The sequence below is a fragment of the Erythrolamprus reginae genome, chromosome 3 (assembly GCF_031021105.1).
Source record: "Erythrolamprus reginae isolate rEryReg1 chromosome 3, rEryReg1.hap1, whole genome shotgun sequence".
NCBI lineage: Eukaryota > Metazoa > Chordata > Lepidosauria > Squamata > Dipsadidae > Erythrolamprus > Erythrolamprus reginae.
The window spans coordinates 15913890-15920977 of NC_091952.1; positions in this window are offsets into that span (position 1 = coordinate 15913890).

The following is a 7088-nucleotide window of genomic DNA, read 5'->3' on the forward strand; positions in this document are numbered from 1 at the left end:
TCCAGAGACCAGAAATGGCCCATTTTCCAACTTGAAACGTGCCATTTCTGGACTTGGGAGGGCCTCTGAGGGAGTGAGGAAGGCCATTTCCCCCCTCCTCAGGCTTCTAGGAAGTCTAAAGCCTGGGAAGAGCGAAAAACGGGTGTGCCATCACGTGCCAGGGGGGTGTCACACACACATGTGCGCGGGGGGGGGCGCATGGAATTATCAGTGTGGGCACACGGGCACGACCCCTTCCCACACAAACCAAAAAAGTTTCGCCATCACTGTTCTAAGTCATAATAGTTTTAACTAAAATTGCTGGTCTAAAATTGTAGCTCTATCCTTTAGCTGTATTGTAAGTGTATTTTTAAAATTATAGAAAATTGTATTTTAGAAGATTAAAGTATTTTTTACACAAAAGATTGGTGAAGAAAAATAGGTGGTAATTTTTCTTCTGTCATTTGAGGCATATAAAGAAATCTATATTTGGGAATGTATTTAATTTAATGTATTGTACTACTCTGAGTAGGTAGTAAAATGATGGCTTAAATGCTTCCTTCTAATGTAAATACTAATGCAATTTTGCAGAGATAAAATTTCTACATATTGTATTTTCATAGAAAGGCACGTTTTCATGGTTATAAGTATAGGAATTCATTGAAACATACATTCTTCTATTTTTTCCACTTTAAAAAATAACTACTTAATCAGCTTTCAGGGAGAAAAGACCATATCTGCCAGGAATCTTAAAATTAATGATTATATTACTTACAATATAATTCAATTTGAATGGCATCTTAACAGTGTAACAAAGGATTAATAGATTTTTCTTAAACTAAACAATGAAAAAATAGACAATTTTTATGCCTATAGGCAAATGGGAAAAAGAAGGAGGTGAGATAATGACCAAATTACCACTTTTATTTTATAAATATAGCATATCATACTCTCCAGATATCACTGAATTATATTTATATAATTATATATTTATATAATTATAATTTAGTAGTTTCCACCTGCACAAGCCATTGGTTTGAGGAATGGGGTTTTCAGGCTGGGGCATAGTGTGGAGATGGTACTGATTACTCTTGTTGAATACCTGTGGCAGTGTCTGGATAGCAAAAGTGCAAGCACCCTGGATGTTCTTTGTCTCTTTTCAATACTTTGATCATGGTATCTTCCTAAGCCAACTGCAAATCAGTGAGGGCAGAGATTGGAAGGAGAAAAATGCTCAAACAAAACCCTGGCACAGTTGAGTGGCTGTGTGTGTTTGAACCTCATTGTTCTGGAGATTCTCCACTACTTTGTTCAAGCCTAGTGCATAATGTGGGTGTGTGACTCTCAGTTCAGGAAAACCTTGATATAAATAAGTCCATGTTGTATGCCAGATGGACCCTTCCCTTCATACAGTCATTTATGTTTTGGTCATCTCATGGATAGGCACTAGGGAAATGTACTCTACTTGGGGATCTCTTTAAAAAACACTTTAAGTTTATTGTTTTATTATTTATTAATTGGATTTATATGCCACCCCTCTTCGGGACTATATAACCCTATTTATGTAGTTAGGGGATTGGGCTCCATTCTTGTACACTCAAAGATTAACAAAAGAATCCTGCAGCAAAAATTGATGGTTCCTACTGGCTGGAAACTTGTTTGCAAACTAGAGAGGTTTGCTGCCATTTAGAAGATAACTATACAGTATTTTGCAAGGAGTCCTTGGTGCTGAGGTTGGTTGTTTCCTTGCAGACATTTTAATACCTGAACTAAGTAACCCTGAGGTACAAATATTCTTCTCTGTTGTTTTTTTCATGCTAAATCAGGTGGGCCCATAGCTACTGCATTAATGATTGAAACTGACACAGATATTAAATCTGCCTCTCTTCTGTTGTAGTTTTATTTCCACAAAACTAGAAATCTGCTGTAGAATTCAGTGTTCCCTCTAATTTTTGGGGGGGTGGGCGGAAAAGTATAGTGTCTGAGCGGCTGGGCGGCACAGAAATAATAATAAAATGTCCCTCTCGGCTTCTGGGCAGGTTTGGAAAACTCTGAGTTGATGATGATTTTTAAGTGAGCGATTGCTCACTGCTCAGCTTAGAGGGAACTATGGTAGAATTGTTTCTGTGTAATTGATAATCTAATAGGGATGAGAACTTTAATAAGGTTGATCAAAAATTAATCAACTTTAGATACAAATGATAAATCAAGAGAACCATTTTTCTGACAATATAATTGGATGGCCAGGATTGAGAGTTAAGGTTTTATGAATTCAATGGCAGCAATGAGAACTAAGGTATTCTGAATTTCCAAATTAAGGAACTAAAACATTAAACATTTCTCTCCCCTTCGAACAATGAGCAGATTTTTTTATTGAAAGCTTAGCCTTAAGATAATATTTTTAAAGGGAGATGTTCATTCAACTCAAAATTCTTTAATCGTTTTACACGCTAATGGCTAACTTGCAATTAGGCTTTCATCCAATGGAGCGGCATTGGATGCAATTTACTTTGAAAACTCTTTCTGCAGTAGTTTTTATTCCCATTAGGTGGTCCTCCTGAATTTTGATTGAAACCAACTCAGTTTGTTAGAACTTCAAGGGACAGGAGATGATATTGCAGACATGGTCCAAACAGATTGGAGCTTGGAAAATAGCTACACAGAATCCCCTTTGTGCAATAACGTGGGCCATAAATATATTATTTATATATTTTGTGGGATTAGAGTACTCCAATCAGCAGTTAAGACAGCCTTTTCAATTCCTCATAGTAAAATAAGAAATGGGACTAAAAGTCTATAGAGATTCTCAGTCATCCAGGTCATGGTTGTCCCAAAGGTTCTTTTTTAGGAGGCAGCTGGACTTTCTGTTTTTTTCTTTGAAGATGTTTATTTATTTTATTTTGTTTGTTTGTTTTGTCTAGTACATAACATAGGTTTGTGAAGATATAATAATATTAAAATACATGAATATAAAGATTAGAAAAACATTAGAAATAACAATATTCATATACATGATGCTACTAAAAAATGTAAAGAAACATTGATTGATTGATTGATTGATTGATTGATTGATTGTTAGAGTTGAAAGGGACCATGAAGGCCATCAAGTTCAACCTCCTGCCCAAGCAGGAACCCTATAGTACACCAGTCAAGTGGCAGTTCATTAGGACAGGGGATGGAAGGCACGCTGGTGCACTTATGCATGCCCCTTACTGACGTCTTAGGAATCTGGAGAGGTCAACAGTGGACAGTCTAAGGGTAAAATTTTGGGGGTTAGGAGATGACACTACAGAGTCTGGTAGTGAGTTCCATGCTTCAACCACTCGATTACTAAAGTCGTACTTCTTGCAGTCAAGTTTGGAGCAGTTTACACTTCTCATCCAAGAAGCTTGTTCAGCTCTGACAGGATAGTAGGGAATGGAAGGGTTTATATTTCTTGAAGATAGCTGGTCATGTGCTTCCTTTAGATGGTCATTGAAGCACTTTGAGGTTTATTTGAGACCTCAGGGTCACCTGAGTGGTGCTGATTCTAAAGCAAAACATCTCCAAAAAATCTCCCCAAAAACCGCCCAATTTTTAATCTCCTTCTGAAAAAGCACCTTTGGGACAACTATGATCTGGATGGCTGAGAATCTCTACAGACTTTTAGCTACATAATTTGGAATGAACACCCTTTGAATGGTAGAGTACAAATGGATTTCCAGAGGAAAAATAGCAAACTATAGGAACCAGAAGCACCACTCAGGTGACTCTGAGGACACAGTTAAAACTCCAAGTGCTTCAATGGGCCTCTAAAAGGATGCAAATTATCAGCTGTCCGCAAGGAGTATAAATCCTTCCAATCCCCACTATACTGTCAGAGCTGAAGAAGCTTCTTGGATGAGAAGTGAAACATCTTCAAAAGAAAAGTCCAGTTGCCTCCTGAAAAAGCACCTTTGGGACAAGAAATATGACTGCAACATTGGAGAAATTACAAATTTCTAAACATGTATAGACTGGCCAATCAAAACATTAAATCCAAATGAGATTATTCTGGAGCCAGGGATGTCAAACTCACGTCATCATGGTGATGCCACGTGACATATTTGGACCTTTTCCCCCTTTGCCATACTGGGTGTGTGTGTGACCAGCACATGACACATCTGGCCCCTGGGCTGTGAGTTTGACAGCCCCATTCTAACTTCTCAAATAGGGAATTTTCTGTTGCATAGACTTAATACTGATAGTATTATCAATAGTAGCATGTTGTAAAACTCCATAAGTTGAAATCAGCCCCTCGGGAGAGCTCCTCAGATTTGTAAATATTGCTGTACTATTTATTGTTATTATTATTTATTGGATTTGTATGCCGCCCCTCTCCGCAGACTCAGGGCGGCTAACAACAGTGGTGAAACAACATGAACAATCCAATTAATAAAAACAACTAAAAAACCCTTATTATATTAAAAAAAAAACCAAACATACACACAAACATACCATGCATAACTTGTAGTAGCCTAGGGGGAAAGGATAACTTAACTCCCCCATGCCTGGCGATAAAGGTGGGTCTTAAGTAATTTGCGAAAGACAAGGAGGGTGGGGGCCGTTCTAATCTCTGGGGGGAGTTGGTTCCAGAGGGCCGGGGCCGCTACAGAGAAGGCTCTTCCCCTGGGGCCCGCCAAATGACATTGTTTGGTCGACGGGACCCGGAGAAGGCCAACTCTGTGGGACCTCATCGGCCGCTGGGATTCGTGTGGTAGCAGGCGGTTCCGGATGTATTCTGGCCCAATGCCATGTAGGGCTTTAAAGGTCATTACCAAAACTTTGAATTGTGACCGGAAACCGATCGGCAGCCAGTGCAGGCCGCGGAGTGTTGCAGAAATGTGGGCAAATCTAGGAAGCCCCACGATGGCTCTCGCGGCCGCATTCTGCACGATCTGAAGTTTCCGAACACTTTTCAAAGGTAGCTCCATGTAGAGAGCGTTGCAGTAATCGAACCTCGAGGTGATGAGGGCATGAGTGACTGTGAGCAGTGACTCCCTGTCCAAATAGGGCCGCAACTGGTGCACCAGGCGAACCTGGGCAAACGCCCCCCTGTATGTATGGCTAGACATGGTAAGGTGACCAAAGACTGGGCAAAATTTCAGAAACAGTAAAGGCTAATCCCCAATCAAGCATGGAAAAAAATCCAAGATGTTTGAAAGTTACCATATTTTTTGGACTAAAATGCACTGGAGTATAAGATGTACCTAGATTTCAAAGAGGAAAAAGAGAAATGAAAAAAGAAAGGTTTTGGTCTCTGTGTGTCCAGTTTTTGCCCTCCCCAGCCACAAGCACTTCCCAAACCCTCTAAACATCCCAATGTTGTGAAAAATGGACCAGTTTTTGGCCTCTGGAACCCACCCTATGTCCTATTTTTGCCCTCCTCTGCCCCCAGGAGTACTCTGCAGGCCTCCCAATCCCTCTGAGTCCTGTTTTTGCCAAAAAGGGCCTGTTTTTGGCTTCCCAAACCCTCTACACATCCTATTTTTTGCCCTCCCTGGCCCCCAGGAGCAGTCTACAGGGCTCCCAAACACTTTATGTGTCCCGTTTTTGCAAAAAAATGGGCGTTTTTTGTAAAAACAGTACATGCAGGGGGCGGGGTTTGGGAGGCCAAAAACTGCTGTATTCAGTCTATAAGACACACAGACATTTCCACCCTCTTTTTGGGGGGCGGGAGAAGTGTATATTATAATCTGAAAAATACGGTAAATGCATTCATGTGAATTTGGCAGAACAAATTTTATAGAAAGCATAATTTGAGAAAGAGCAGTTGAGTCATATTCTGATTTTTTTTAAATTACCTGTAATTTCTTTCAGGAGAGATGTGTCAAGCTGCACAGTGGGGGTGGGGGTGAACAGGAATCCCCAAACTTGACAACTTAAAAGTTGCCAAGTTTGAAGACTTCTGATGGTGAAGAATGATTGTGAAAAAGAGGAGAGGGGCGTAGTTAAGGGGAACAGGTAAAATGGTGATGCTTTTTCTGAATGCCTATAAGTGTTCTGGTGTATCTGGATGGACATGTCAATTCCATGTTAGACATAAGCCAGCATTATGAAGCGGTGCTTGAAGAGACCAGTTTTGTATGCTATCCAGAAGCCACTGGATAGGTAATCACTTGTAGAGCGTGTCAAATGTTTCAACTTTCAATTAGGAAAAATTGTGACATGCCTTGGGGATTGTAAAGATATTTTGGTTACTTTAATATAAGTTAGATGTGCTTGGTAAGTAGCTACATAAATATAACTTTTAAATATTTTGTTTGTTTCAGTAAAGTTAGATAAATCAATAATTTTCAAAACTCTCAATTCTGCCATGATCAAACTCTTTTTAGAGGCCTGGATTGTGTTTTGGGCACTACATTTTGAAAACAACTTTAGCAAGTTCATAGGATAACTACTGAGAGAATGATGAGTCTCAAATTTAAGTTGGATGAGAAATAGTCAAGGGCCCTGCCTGTTTTACAAAAGCTCAATATTATTATTTTTTTTTGGGGGGGGGGGGGGGTATAATGAGGTGGGACAAAAAGCTGAGGGTTTTCTCCATTGACTCTGGAAGGAGAGTCCATCATGGGTTGTAAACCAATCCTATTGGTAGAGACTGAGTTAATTTAAATAATTAATTAACTGGCACCTCCCCCTTAGCAGCCCCCATGAGCCAGTTTTAAAAACTCAGTCTAAGTGTAGAGACTGTTGTTTTAAGTACTCTGTGATTTTACTGTTTTAAATGTGTTAAATGTTTATATTTATTAAAGTGGTACCGTTAATTTTTTCTTCTTTTCTTTCACTGCAGGTGTGAAGACGGTTTCAAGGGGTCTCTGCCCTCCGTGGGCACCACCCCCAACGTTATCTCCTCGGGGGCCCCTTCCCTCAGCGGGTACCACCCTGATCGAGGAGCACCACAGCCCAGGGTCCCTGTCCTCCGTGGTCAGACCCGGCTGCGAGCTGAAGGTGGGGGGGTCCGCCCCCCCCACTGTGCAGCTTTGAGAAGTCGATCCCTGGCCTTTTTCTTGTAAGAAAAGCGGTTTGGCGGCGTGCCAGCGCCTCTCAGCTGTTCGGCGGCCGGGATTAAAGCCGCCGCCGCCGCGTAT